This window comes from Orcinus orca, chromosome 14 (genome assembly GCF_937001465.1).
Source record: "Orcinus orca chromosome 14, mOrcOrc1.1, whole genome shotgun sequence".
Taxonomy (NCBI): domain Eukaryota; kingdom Metazoa; phylum Chordata; class Mammalia; order Artiodactyla; family Delphinidae; genus Orcinus; species Orcinus orca.
This window is the reverse complement of record NC_064572.1, coordinates 1,679,829-1,694,237: the sequence shown is the minus strand read 5'-3', so window position 1 is coordinate 1,694,237 and position 14,409 is coordinate 1,679,829.

Sequence of the window (14,409 nt, the reverse complement as noted above, 5' to 3'; positions counted from 1 at the left end):
CTCGGCATTCAGAGGCGAGATGAGAACAAACTTGCTCCGCGTGCGGCGAAGTGCCTTGATGCCCTGCCCTAAATGTTTGAGCTTCTGGCCAGCGTCACGCAAGTACTTTGACACGTAGGATTCTCACTTTTACTCCAAGCTGTCCCTGTTGGCTGAAGCAGTCGGCTTGTCTGTATCGCAGCCTGGGAGGCCGGGCGTTGGGGGAGTCTGCCAAGTGACTGGCCTCCATTTATAGCTAACTGAGAAACTGCGTCGAAGCTTTCGGGAGCCTCTTACAGGGAATGGTTGCAGTTCGGAATTGGAGACTGTGCTGGCAAACGTCAGCAGCTCCTCTCCCTCAGAGGGCTCTTGGTGTGCCGACTCCTAACAGCCAGCACGGTCCCCAGCTCGCGAACGGTCCCATTGCGAGCCGGTCTCGTCCGTGAAAGAGCCACGTGAGGCTGATCTCCAAGAGTCGGGCTCCACACCTGGAGCCTTTGGGACAGGGCAGTCCTGAGCCGATGTGCCCACCAGGGGACGCGACCAAAGTTTACGTACCACAGGAAAGTGCATCAAGGCCTCGTGTTCTCTCCATGAAATGAACGTGAGCTTGGAGGGTGATGCGTCAGAGTAAACTGTGAACAGCTCGCTGGTACGCCTGTCTTTGCCCCCTCTCACGGTCTCACGCACCCGGGCTCAGTTCCGTGTAGGAATGCTGAGTGGGAGCGCCAGCCTCGCTTCTGGACTCGAAAGCCGTCCACCCCCTAATGGCAGGTTGTGTGTGTCTCTCACGTGGGGGGAGGAATGAGGTCGCCCACAGAGGTTCTGCCATGAAAGATCTAAAGACGCACGCTGCTGAGGAGCTTGTTCCTCATGGAGCGTCCCCGAAGGCCAGAAGAATGCCGAAGGTCTCTTTCAAAGCTGCCGGACGCTCTGCCGTTCTAGGCCTGAGATAAGGACCTTGTGACGGCACTGTAACCCCGCGAGATTCAGGAGACATCGCCAGTGCGAGTGGCAATCCGGAAGGAAGAACCTTCAAGGCGGAGTGTCCTTTCCTGTACAAAACGGCGCCCAAGTGGCTGAGGCAGGGAGCATTTTCCTTCACAGAACCGGCATCCTCGTATGCCTGTGGGTTACTCTAAAGAAACGACACTGTGAGCAACCTCTTCGAAAAGGCCTTCGCAAGCGACTTGGAGACAACAGCAGCGCAGTGGAGGCACAGACCATTGTCCTAGAGAGCAGCACAGTGTCTCTAGCAGCGATCGCTTCCCGGAGGATACTTAAGCCACACCGAGATTCCAGCAGGGAGTTTTGCCTTATAGCAGTACAACTCACTCAAGAAAGAGGGATGAGGTGTAGGGCTAATCTACGTGCGCTCACGCTCTGTGTCCCCGAGAAGGTTTCACGGAGCAGAATGCATCACCGACCGCTACCATGTGTGTGCACCAAAGAAGCCCTGTGCCGTGGGTGTTCTCAGGCCGACAGCGAAGACCTAGGTGTGTGCTGCACCCGCGCTCGGTGGTTCACACGTTGCGTGACCCTGTGCCTTTGGAAGATGTTCAGAGCGGGTGGCACCTGCGTGCTGCGAGCGCAAGAGGTGTAGAGTGTAGAGGCCTTTCACACTGGAGGAAGGGCTTGCATCTCATGGAGAAAACGTGTACGTCGCCCGGGAGATGGAGGCACGCTCTTGACACCATTTCCTCTGCCCGTTTAAAACACAAGTGTTTGTACTCGATCTGGGCTGCCTGGTGAAACGCTTGGCAGTCCGCATCACCCTGAGCACCTTTCCTGAAGTTTGATTCGTAGCTGGGTAAACTCGGGCTTCAGAGGCTTAGATGAGACCAAACATGTTCAGCTTGTGGCGAAAGCCTTTGACCAGAGGCATATATGCTTGTGCTTGGGGCGAGGGCTAGGCAAGAACGTTTACACACTGGGTTTTTATCTTTACCCTAAGCTGTCCCTTTTGGCTGCAGCAGGCGGAGAGAACCCGCGGAGAGAGAACAGCTGCGAAGTGGATGCACAGAACAGTCACCTCAATACCAGCCCCGGGCTCCCAAGCAACGATCCTTCCCCGCAGGGTACTTAACCCACCCAGGGATTCAAGCAGGGAGTTCGCCTTGTCCAACTCGCACAGGAGACTGGCATGAGACGTAGGGCTCATCTACTTGCGTTCACACTACGTGGCCCGGAGAAGTTCTCACGGAGCCGAATCCAGCACCCTTCCTCCACCACGTGTGTACACAAAGGAGCGCTGGGCAGTGGGTGTTCTCAGGCCAAGAGAGAAGCCCTTGTTCTGTGCTGCACCTGCTGGGTGGTTGAAAGGTTTTCTGACCTTCCTGCTCTGGAAGCTTTTCAGAGCTGAGGCTACGCCTGGGCTGCGAAAGCAGAGAGGCGTAGAGGCCTTTCACACGGAAGGCGTGGGCCTGTTTCCCATGGGGAAAGTGTACGTCGCCCAACCCCCACTCCCACCTCACCCCACCCCACCCCACCCCACTCCAACCCACCCCCAGCTGGAGGCGTGCGGGTTGACACCATTTTGTCCTGCCCATGGAAAATACAAAGAGGCGTACACGATTTGGGCTGTCTGGTGAAAGAATTTTGAATCGGCGGCACCCTGAGTACCTTTCCCGAAGTTTGCTTCCTAGCTGGTTAAACTCGGCATTCAGAGGCGAGATGAGAACAAACTTGCTCCGCGTGCGGCGAAGTGCCTTGATGCCCTGCCCTAAATGTTTGAGCTTCTGGCCAGCGTCACGCAAGTACTTTGACACGTAGGATTCTCACTTTTACTCCAAGCTGTCCCTGTTGGCTGAAGCAGTCGGCGTGTCTGTATCGCAGCCTGGGAGGCCGGGCGTTGGGGGAGTCTGCCAAGTGACTGGCCTCCATTTATAGCTAACTGAGAAACTGGGTCGAAGCTTTCGGGAGCCTCTTACAGGGAATGGTTGCAGTTCAGAATTGGAGACTGTGCTGGCAAACGTCAGCAGCTCCTCTCCCTCAGAGGGCTCTTGGTGTGCCGACTCCTAACAGCCAGCACGGTCCCCAGCTCGCGAACGGTCCCATTGCGAGCTGGTCTCGTCCGTGAAAGAGCCACGTGAGGCTGATCTCCAAGAGTCGGGCTCCACACCTGGAGCCTTTGGGACAGGGCAGTCCTGAGCCGATGTGCCCACCAGGGGACGCGACCAAAGTTTACGTACCACAGGAAAGCGCATCAAGGCCTCGTGTTCTCTCCATGAAATGAACGTGAGCTTGGAGGGTGATGCGTCAGAGTAAACTGTGAACAGCTCGCTGGTACGCCTGTCTTTGCCCCCTCTCACGGTCTCACGCACCCGGGCTCAGTTCCGTGTAGGAATGCTGAGTGGGAGCGCCAGCCTCGCTTCTGGACTCTAAAGCCTTCCACCCCCTAATGGCAGGTTGTGTGTGTCTCTCACGTGGGGGGAGGAATGAGGTCGCCCACAGAGGTTCTGCCATGAAAGATCTATAGACGCATGCTGCTGAGGAGCTTGTTCCTCATGGAGCGTCCCCGAAGGCCAGAAGAATGCCGAAGGTCTCTTTCAAAGCTGCCGGATGCTCTGCCGTTCTAGGCCTGAGATACGGACCTTGTGACGGCACTGTAACCCCGCGAGATTCAGGAGACATCGCCAGTGCGAGTGGCAATCCGGAAGGAAGAACCTTCAAGGCGGAGTGTCCTTTCCTGTACAAAACGGCGCCCAAGTGGCTGAGGCAGGGAGCATTTTCCTTCACAGAACCGGCATCCTCGTATGCCTGTGGGTTACTCTAAAGAAACGACACTGTGAGCAACCTCTTCGAAAAGGCCTTCGCAAGCGACTTGGATACAACAGCAGCGCAGTGGAGGCACAGACCATTATCGTAGAGAGCAGCACAGTGTCTCTAGCAGCGATCGCTTCCCGGAGGATACTTAAGCCACACCGAGATTCCAGCAGGGAGGTTTGCCTTATAGCAGTACAACTCACTCAAGAAAGAGGGATGAGGTGTAGGGCTAATCTACGTGCGCTCACGCACTGTGTCCCCGAGAAGGTTTCACGGAGCAGAATGCATCACCGACCGCTACCACGTGTGTGCACCAAAGAAGCCCTGTGCCGTGGGTGTTCTCAGGCCGACAGCGAAGACCTAGGTGTGTGCTGCACCCGCGCTCGGTGGTTCACACGTTGCGTGACCCTGTGCCTTTGGAAGATGTTCAGAGCGGGTGGCACCTGCGTGCTGCGAGCGCAAGAGGTGTAGAGTGTAGAGGCCTTTCACACTGGAGGAAGGGCTTGCATCTCATGGAGAAAACGTGTACGTCGCCCGGGAGATGGAGGCACGCTCTTGACACCATTTCCTCTGCCCGTTTAAAACACAAGTGTTTGTACTCGATCTGGGCTGCCTGGTGAAACGCTTGGCAGTCCGCATCACCCTGAGCACCTTTCCTGAAGTTTGATTCGTAGCTGGGTAAACTCGGGCTTCAGAGGCTTAGATGAGACCAAACGTGTTCAGCTTGTGGCGAAAGCCTTTGACCAGAGGCATATATGCTTGTGCTTGGGGCGAGGGCTAGGCAAGAACGTTTACACACTGGGTTTTTATCTTTACCCTAAGCTGTCCCTTTTGGTGCAGCAGGCGGAGAGAACCCGCGGAGAGAGAACAGCTGCGAAGTGGATGCACAGAACAGTCACCTCGATACCAGCCCCGGGCTCCCAAGCAACGATCCTTCCCCGCAGGGTACTTAACCCACCCAGGGATTCAAGCAGGGAGTTCGCCTTGTCCAACTCGCACAGGAGACTGGCATGAGACGTAGGGCTCATCTACTTGCGTTCACACTACGTGGCCCGGAGAAGTTCTCACGGAGCCGAATCCAGCACCCTTCCTCCACCACGTGTGTACACAAAGGAGCGCTGGGCAGTGGGTGTTCTCAGGCCAAGAGAGAAGCCCTTGTTCTGTGCTGCACCTGCTGGGTGGTTCAAAGGCTTTCTGACCTTCCTGCTCTGGAAGCTTTTCAGAGCTGAGGCTACGCCTGGGCTGCGAAAGCAGAGAGGCGTAGAGGCCTTTCACACAGAAGGCGTGGGCCTGTTTCCCATGGGGAAAGTGTACGTCGCCCAACCCCCACTCCCACCCCACCCCACCCCACCCCACCCCACTCCAACCCACCCCCAGCTGGAGGCGTGCGGGTTGACACCATTTTGTCCTGCCCATGGAAAATACAAAGAGGCGTACACGATTTGGGCTGTCTGGTGAAAGAATTTTGAATCGGCGGCACCCTGAGTACCTTTCCCGAAGTTTGCTTCCTAGCTGGTTAAACTCGGCATTCAGAGGCGAGATGAGAACAAACTTGCTCCGCGTGCGGCGAAGTGCCTTGATGCCCTGCCCTAAATGTTTGAGCTTCTGGCCAGCGTCACGCAAGTACTTTGACACGTAGGATTCTCACTTTTACTCCAAGCTGTCCCTGTTGGCTGAAGCAGTCGGCTTGTCTGTATCGCAGCCTGGGAGGCCGGGCGTTGGGGGAGTCTGCCAAGTGACTGGCCTCCATTTATAGCTAACTGAGAAACTGCGTCGAAGCTTTCGGGAGCCTCTTACAGGGAATGGTTGCAGTTCGGAATTGGAGACTGTGCTGGCAAACGTCAGCAGCTCCTCTCCCTCAGAGGGCTCTTGGTGTGCCGACTCCTAACAGCCAGCACGGTCCCCAGCTCGCGAACGGTCCCATTGCGAGCCGGTCTCGTCCGTGAAAGAGCCACGTGAGGCTGATCTCCAAGAGTCGGGCTCCACACCTGGAGCCTTTGGGACAGGGCAGTCCTGAGCCGATGTGCCCACCAGGGGACGCGACCAAAGTTTACGTACCACAGGAAAGTGCATCAAGGCCTCGTGTTCTCTCCATGAAATGAACGTGAGCTTGGAGGGTGATGCGTCAGAGTAAACTGTGAACAGCTCGCTGGTACGCCTGTCTTTGCCCCCTCTCACGGTCTCACGCACCCGGGCTCAGTTCCGTGTAGGAATGCTGAGTGGGAGCGCCAGCCTCGCTTCTGGACTCGAAAGCCGTCCACCCCCTAATGGCAGGTTGTGTGTGTCTCTCACGTGGGGGTAGGAATGAGGTCGCCCACAGAGGTTCTGCCATGAAAGATCTAAAGACGCACGCTGCTGAGGAGCTTGTTCCTCATGGAGCGTCCCCGAAGGCCAGAAGAATGCCGAAGGTCTCTTTCAAAGCTGCCGGACGCTCTGCCGTTCTAGGCCTGAGATAAGGACCTTGTGACGGCACTGTAACCCCGCGAGATTCAGGAGACATCGCCAGTGCGAGTGGCAATCCGGAAGGAAGAACCTTCAAGGCGGAGTGTCCTTTCCTGTACAAAACGGCGCCCAAGTGGCTGAGGCAGGGAGCATTTTCCTTCACAGAACCGGCATCCTCGTATGCCTGTGGGTTACTCTAAAGAAACGACACTGTGAGCAACCTCTTCGAAAAGGCCTTCGCAAGCGACTTGGAGACAACAGCAGCGCAGTGGAGGCACAGACCATTGTCCTAGAGAGCAGCACAGTGTCTCTAGCAGCGATCGCTTCCCGGAGGATACTTAAGCCACACCGAGATTCCAGCAGGGAGGTTTGCCTTATAGCAGTACAACTCACTCAAGAAAGAGGGATGAGGTGTAGGGCTAATCTATGTGCGCTCACGCTCTGTGTCCCCGAGAAGGTTTCACGGAGCAGAATGCATCACTGACCGCTACCACGTGTGTGCACCAAAGAAGCCCTGTGCCGTGGGTGTTCTCAGGCCGACAGCGAAGACCTAGGTGTGTGCTGCACCCGCGCTCGGTGTTTCACACGTTGTGTGACCCTGTGCCTTTGGAAGATGTTCAGAGCGGGTGGCACCTGCGTGCTGCGAGCGCAAGAGGTGTAGAGTGTAGAGGCCTTTCACACTGGAGGAAGGGCTTGCATCTCATGGAGAAAATGTGTACGTCGCCCGGGAGATGGAGGCACGCTCTTGACACCATTTCCTCTGCCCGTTTAAAACACAAGTGTTTGTACTCGATCTGGGCTGCCTGGTGAAACGCTTGGCAGTCCGCATCACCCTGAGCACCTTTCCTGAAGTTTGATTCGTAGCTGGGTAAACTCGGGCTTCAGAGGCTTAGATGAGACCAAACGTGTTCAGCTTGTGGCGAAAGCCTTTGACCAGAGGCATATATGCTTGTGCTTGGGGCGAGGGCTAGGCAAGAACGTTTACACACTGGGTTTTTATCTTTACCCTAAGCTGTCCCTTTTGGCTGCAGCAGGCGGAGAGAACCCGCGGAGAGAGAACAGCTGCGAAGTGGATGCACAGAACAGTCACCTCGATACCAGCCCGGGGCTCCCAAGCAACGATCCTTCCCCGCAGGGTACTTAACCCACCCAGGGATTCAAGCAGGGAGTTCGCCTTGTCCAACTCGCACAGGAGACTGGCATGAGACGTAGGGCTCATCTACTTGCGTTCACACTACGTGGCCCGGAGAAGTTCTCAAGGAGCCGAATCCAGCACCCTTCCTCCACCACGTGTGTACAAAAAGGAGCGCTGGGCAGTGGGTGTTCTCAGGCCAAGAGAGAAGCCCTTGTTCTGTGCTGCACCTGCTGGATGGTTCAAAGGTTTTCTGACCTTCCTGCTCTGGAAGCTTTTCAGAGCTGAGGCTACGCCTGGGCTGCGAAAGCAGAGAGGCGTAGAGGCCTTTCACACGGAAGGCGTGGGCCTGTTTCCCATGGGGAAAGTGTACGTCGCCCAACCCCCACTCCCACCCCACCCCACCCCACCCCACCCCACTCCAACCCACCCCCAGCTGGAGGCGTGCGGGTTGACACCATTTTGTCCTGCCCATGGAAAATACAAAGAGGCGTACACGATTTGGGCTGTCTGGTGAAAGAATTTTGAATCGGCGGCACCCTGAGTACCTTTCCCGAAGTTTGCTTCCTAGCTGGTTAAACTCGGCATTCAGAGGCGAGATGAGAACAAACTTGCTCCGCGTGCGGCGAAGTGCCTTGATGCCCTGCCCTAAATGTTTGAGCTTCTGGCCAGCGTCACGCAAGTACTTTGACACGTAGGATTCTCACTTTTACTCCAAGCTGTCCCTGTTGGCTGAAGCAGTCGGCGTGTCTGTATCGCAGCCTGGGAGGCCGGGCGTTGGGGGAGTCTGCCAAGTGACTGGCCTCCATTTATAGCTAACTGAGAAACTGCGTCGAAGCTTTCGGGAGCCTCTTACAGGGAATGGTTGCAGTTCGGAATTGGAGACTGTGCTGGCAAACGTCAGCAGCTCCTCTCCCTTGGAGGGCTCTTGGTGTGCTGACTCCTAACAGCCAGCACGGTCCCCAGCTCGTGAACGGTCCCATTGCGAGCCGGTCTCGTCCGTGAAAGAGCCACGTGAGGCTGATCTCCAAGAGTCGGGCTCCACACCTGGAGCCTTTGGGACAGGGCAGTCCTGAGCCGATGTGCCCACCAGGGGACGCGACCAAACTTTACGTACCACAGGAAAGCGCATCAAGGCCTCGTGTTCTCTCCATGAAATGAACGTGAGCTTGAAGGGTGATGCGTCAGAGTCATATGTGAACAGCTTGCTGGTACGCCTGTCTTTGCCCCCTCTCACGGTCTCACGCACCCGGGCTCAGTTCCGTGTAGGAATGCTGAGTGGGAGCGCCAGCCTCGCTTCTGGACTCGAAAGCCGTCCACCCCCTAATGGCAGGTTGTGTGTGTCTCTCACGTGGGGGGAGGAATGAGGTCGCCCACAGAGGTTCTGCCATGAAAGATCTAAAGACGCACGCTGCTGAGGAGCTTGTTCCTCATGGAGCGTCCCCGAAGGCCAGAAGAATGCCGAAGGTCTCTTTCAAAGCTGCCGGACGCTCTGCCGTTCTAGGCCTGAGATAAGGACCTTGTGACGGCACTGTAACCCCGCGAGATTCAGGAGACATCGCCAGTGCGAGTGGCAATCCGGAAGGAAGAACCTTCAAGGCGGAGTGTCCTTTCCTGTACAAAACGGCGCCCAAGTGGCTGAGGCAGGGAGCATTTTCCTTCACAGAACCGGCATCCTCGTATGCCTGTGGGTTACTCTAAAGAAACGACACTGTGAGCAACCTCTTCGAAAAGGCCTTCGCAAGCGACTTGGAGACAACAGCAGCGCAGTGGAGGCACAGACCATTGTCCTAGAGAGCAGCACAGTGTCTCTAGCAGCGATCGCTTCCCGGAGGATACTTAAGCCACACCGAGATTCCAGCAGGGAGTTTTGCCTTATAGCAGTACAACTCACTCAAGAAAGAGGGATGAGGTGTAGGGCTAATCTACGTGCGCTCACGCTCTGTGTCCCCGAGAAGGTTTCACGGAGCAGAATGCATCACCGACCGCTACCATGTGTGTGCACCAAAGAAGCCCTGTGCCGTGGGTGTTCTCAGGCCGACAGCGAAGACCTAGGTGTGTGCTGCACCCGCGCTCGGTGGTTCACACGTTGCGTGACCCTGTGCCTTTGGAAGATGTTCAGAGCGGGTGGCACCTGCGTGCTGCGAGCGCAAGAGGTGTAGAGTGTAGAGGCCTTTCACACTGGAGGAAGGGCTTGCATCTCATGGAGAAAACGTGTACGTCGCCCGGGAGATGGAGGCACGCTCTTGACACCATTTCCTCTGCCCGTTTAAAACACAAGTGTTTGTACTCGATCTGGGCTGCCTGGTGAAACGCTTGGCAGTCCGCATCACCCTGAGCACCTTTCCTGAAGTTTGATTCGTAGCTGGGTAAACTCGGGCTTCAGAGGCTTAGATGAGACCAAACGTGTTCAGCTTGTGGCGAAAGCCTTTGACCAGAGGCATATATGCTTGTGCTTGGGGCGAGGGCTAGGCAAGAACGTTTACACACTGGGTTTTTATCTTTACCCTAAGCTGTCCCTTTTGGCTGCAGCAGGCGGAGAGAACCCGCGGAGAGAGAACAGCTGCGAAGTGGATGCACAGAACAGTCACCTCGATACCAGCCCCGGGCTCCCAAGCAACGATCCTTCCCCGCAGGGTACTTAACCCACCCAGGGATTCAAGCAGGGAGTTCGCCTTGTCCAACTCGCACAGGAGACTGGCATGAGACGTAGGGCTCATCTACTTGCGTTCACACTACGTGGCCCGGAGAAGTTCTCACGGAGCCGAATCCAGCACCCTTCCTCCACCACGTGTGTACACAAAGGAGCGCTGGGCAGTGGGTGTTCTCAGGCCAAGAGAGAAGCCCTTGTTCTGTGCTGCACCTGCTGGGTGGTTCAAAGGTTTTCTGACCTTCCTGCTCTGGAAGCTTTTCAGAGCTGAGGCTACGCCTGGGCTGCGAAAGCAGAGAGGCGTAGAGGCCTTTCACACGGAAGGCGTGGGCCTGTTTCCCATGGGGAAAGTGTACGTCGCCCAACCCCCACTCCCACCCCACCCCACCCCACCCCACCCCACTCCAACCCACCCCCAGCTGGAGGCGTGCGGGTTGACACCATTTTGTCCTGCCCATGGAAAATACAAAGAGGCGTACACGATTTGGGCTGTCTGGTGAAAGAATTTTGAATCGGCGGCACCCTGAGTACCTTTCCCGAAGTTTGCTTCCTAGCTGGTTAAACTCGGCATTCAGAGGCGAGATGAGAACAAACTTGCTCCGCGTGCGGCGAAGTGCCTTGATGCCCTGCCCTAAATGTTTGAGCTTCTGGCCAGCGTCACGCAAGTACTTTGACACGTAGGATTCTCACTTTTACTCCAAGCTGTCCCTGTTGGCTGAAGCAGTCGGCGTGTCTGTATCGCAGCCTGGGAGGCCGGGCGTTGGGGGAGTCTGCCAAGTGACTGGCCTCCATTTATAGCTAACTGAGAAACTGCGTCGAAGCTTTCGGGAGCCTCTTACAGGGAATGGTTGCAGTTCGGAATTGGAGACTGTGCTGGCAAACGTCAGCAGCTCCTCTCCCTCAGAGGGCTCTTGGTGTGCCGACTCCTAACAGCCAGCACGGTCCCCAGCTCGCGAACGGTCCCATTGCGAGCCGGTCTCGTCCGTGAAAGAGCCACGTGAGGCTGATCTCCAAGAGTCGGGCTCCACACCTGGAGCCTTTGGGACAGGGCAGTCCTGAGCCGATGTGCCCACCAGGGGACGCAACCAAAGTTTACGTACCACAGGAAAGCGCATCAAGGCCTCGTGTTCTCTCCATGAAATGAACGTGAGCTTGGAGGGTGATGCGTCAGAGTAAACTGTGAACAGCTCGCTGGTACGCCTGTCTTTGCCCCCTCTCACGGTCTCACGCACCCGGGCTCAGTTCCGTGTAGGAATACTGAGTGGGAGCGCCAGCCTCGCTTCTGGACTCTAAAGCCTTCCACCCCCTAATGGCAGGTTGTGTGTGTCTCTCACGTGGGGGGAGGAATGAGGTCGCCCACAGAGGTTCTGCCATGAAAGATCTATAGACGCACGCTGCTGAGGAGCTTGTTCCTCATGGAGCGTCCCCGAAGGCCAGAAGAATGCCGAAGGTCTCTTTCAAAGCTGCCGGACGCTCTGCCGTTCTAGGCCTGAGATAAGGACCTTGTGACGGCACTGTAACCCCGCGAGATTCAGGAGACATCGCCAGTGCGAGTGGCAATCCAGAAGGAAGAACCTTCAAGGCGGAGTGTCCTTTCCTGTACAAAACGGCGCCCAAGTGGCTGAGGCAGGGAGCATTTTCCTTCACAGAAACGGCATCCTCGTATGCCTGTGGGTTACTCTAAAGAAACGACACTGTGAGCAACCTCTTCGAAAAGGCCTTCGCAAGCGACTTGGAGACAACAGCAGCGCAGTGGAGGCACAGACCATTGTCCTAGAGAGCAGCACAGTGTCTCTAGCAGCGATCGCTTCCCGGAGGATACTTAAGCCACACCGAGATTCCAGCAGGGAGGTTTGCCTTATAGCAGTACAACTCACTCAAGAAAGAGGGATGAGGTGTAGGGCTAATCTACGTGCGCTCACGCTCTGTGTCCCCGAGAAGGTTTCACGGAGCAGAATGCATCACCGACCGCTACCATGTGTGTGCACCAAAGAATCCCTGTGCCGTGGGTGTTCTCAGGCCGACAGCGAAGACCTAGGTGTGTGCTGCACCCGCGCTCGGTGGTTCACACGTTGCGTGACCCTGTGCCTTTGGAAGATGTTCAGAGCGGGTGGCACCTGCGTGCTGCGAGCGCAAGAGGTGTAGAGTGTAGAGGCCTTTCACACTGGAGGAAGGGCTTGCATCTCATGGAGAAAACGTGTACATCGCCCGGGAGATGGAGGCACGCTCTTGACAACATTTCCTCTGCCCGTTTAAAACACAAGTGTTTGTACTCGATCTGGGCTGCCTGGTGAAACGCTTGGCAGTCCGCATCACCCTGAGCACCTTTCCTGAAGTTTGATTCGTAGCTGGGTAAACTCGGGCTTCAGAGGCTTAGATGAGACCAAACGTGTTCAGCTTGTGGCGAAAGCCTTTGACCAGAGGCATATATGCTTGTGCTTGTGGCGAGGGCTAGGCAAGAACGTTTACACACTGGGTTTTTATCTTTACCCTAAGCTGTCCCTTTTGGCTGCAGCAGGCGGAGGGAACCCGCGGAGAGAGAACAGCTGCGACGTGGATGCACAGAACAGTCACCTCGATACCAGCCCCGGGCTCCCAAGCAACGATCCTTCCCCGCAGGGTACTTAACCCACCCAGGGATTCAAGCAGGGAGTTCGCCTTGTCCAACTCGCACAGGAGACTGGCATGAGACGTAGGGCTCATCTACTTGCGTTCATACTACGTGGCCCGGAGAAGTTCTCACGGAGCCGAATCCAGCACCCTTCCTCCACCACGTGTGTACACAAAGGAGCGCTGGGCAGTGGGTGTTCTCAGGCCAAGAGAGAAGCCCTTGTTCTGTGCTGCACCTGCTGGGTGGTTGAAAGGTTTTCTGACCTTCCTGATCTGGAAGCTTTTCAGAGCTGAGGCTACGCCTGGGCTGCGAAAGCAGAGAGGCGTAGAGGCCTTTCACACGGAAGGCGTGGGCCTGTTTCCCATGGGGAAAGTGTACGTTGCCCAACCCCCACTCCCACCCCACCCCACCCCACCCCACCCCACTCCAACCCACCCCCAGCTGGAGGCGTGCGGGTTGACACCATTTTGTCCTGCCCATGGAAAATACAAAGAGGCGTACACGATTTGGGCTGTCTGGTGAAAAAATTTTGAATCGGCGGCACCCTGAGTACCTTTCCCGAAGTTTGCTTCCTAGCTGGTTAAACTCGGCATTCAGAGGCGAGATGAGAACAAACTTGCTCCGCGTGCGGCGAAGTGCCTTGATGCCCTGCCCTAAATGTTTGAGCTTCTGGCCAGCGTCACGCAAGTACTTTGACACGTAGGATTCTCACTTTTACTCCAAGCTGTCCCTGTTGGCTGAAGCAGTCGGCGTGTCTGTATCGCAGCCTGGGAGGCCGGGCGTTGGGGGAGTCTGCCAAGTGACTGGCCTCCATTTATAGCTAACTGAGAAACTGCGTCGAAGCTTTCGGGAGCCTCTTACAGGGAATGGTTGCAGTTCGGAATTGGAGACTGTGCTGGCAAACGTCAGCAGCTCCTCTCCCTCAGAGGGCTCTTGGTGTGCCGACTCCTAACAGCCAGCACGGTCCCCAGCTCGCGAACGGTCCCATTGCGAGTCGGTCTCGTCCGTGAAAGAGCCACGTGAGGCTGATCTCCAAGAGTCGGGCTCCACACCTGGAGCCTTTGGGACAGGGCAGTCCTGAGCCGATGTGCCCACCAGGGGACGCGACCAAAGTTTACGTACCACAGGAAAGCGCATCAAGGCCTTGTGTTCTCTCCATGAAATGAACGTGAGCTTGAAGGGTGATGCGTCAGAGTAATATGTGAACAGCTTGCTGGTACGCCTGTCTTTGCCCCCTCTCACGGTCTCACGCACCCGGGCTCAGTTCCGTGTAGGAATGCTGAGTGGGAGCGCCAGCCTCGCTTCTGTACTCGAAAGCCGTCCACCCCCTAATGGCAGGTTGTGTGTGTCTCTCACGTGGGGGGAGGAATGAGGTCGCCCACAGAGGTTCTGCCATGAAAGATCTAAAGACGCACGCTGCTGAGGAGCTTGTTCCTCATGGAGCGTCCCCGAAGGCCAGAAGAATGCCGAAGGTCTCTTTCAAAGCTGCCGGACGCTCTGCCGTTCTAGGCCTGAGATAAGGACCTTGTGACGGCACTGTAACCCCGCGAGATTCAGGAGACATCGCCAGTGCGAGTGGCAATCCGGAAGGAAGAACCTTCAAGGCGGAGTGTCCTTTCCTGTACAAAACGGCGCCCAAGTGGCTGAGGCAGGGAGCATTTTCCTTCACAGAACCGGCATCCTCGTATGCCTGTGGGTTACTCTAAAGAAACGACACTGTGAGCAACCTCTTCGAAAAGGCCTTCGCAAGCGACTTGGAGACAACAGCAGCGCAGTGGAGGCACAGACCATTGTCCTAGAGAGCAGCACAGTGTCTCTAGCAGCGATCGC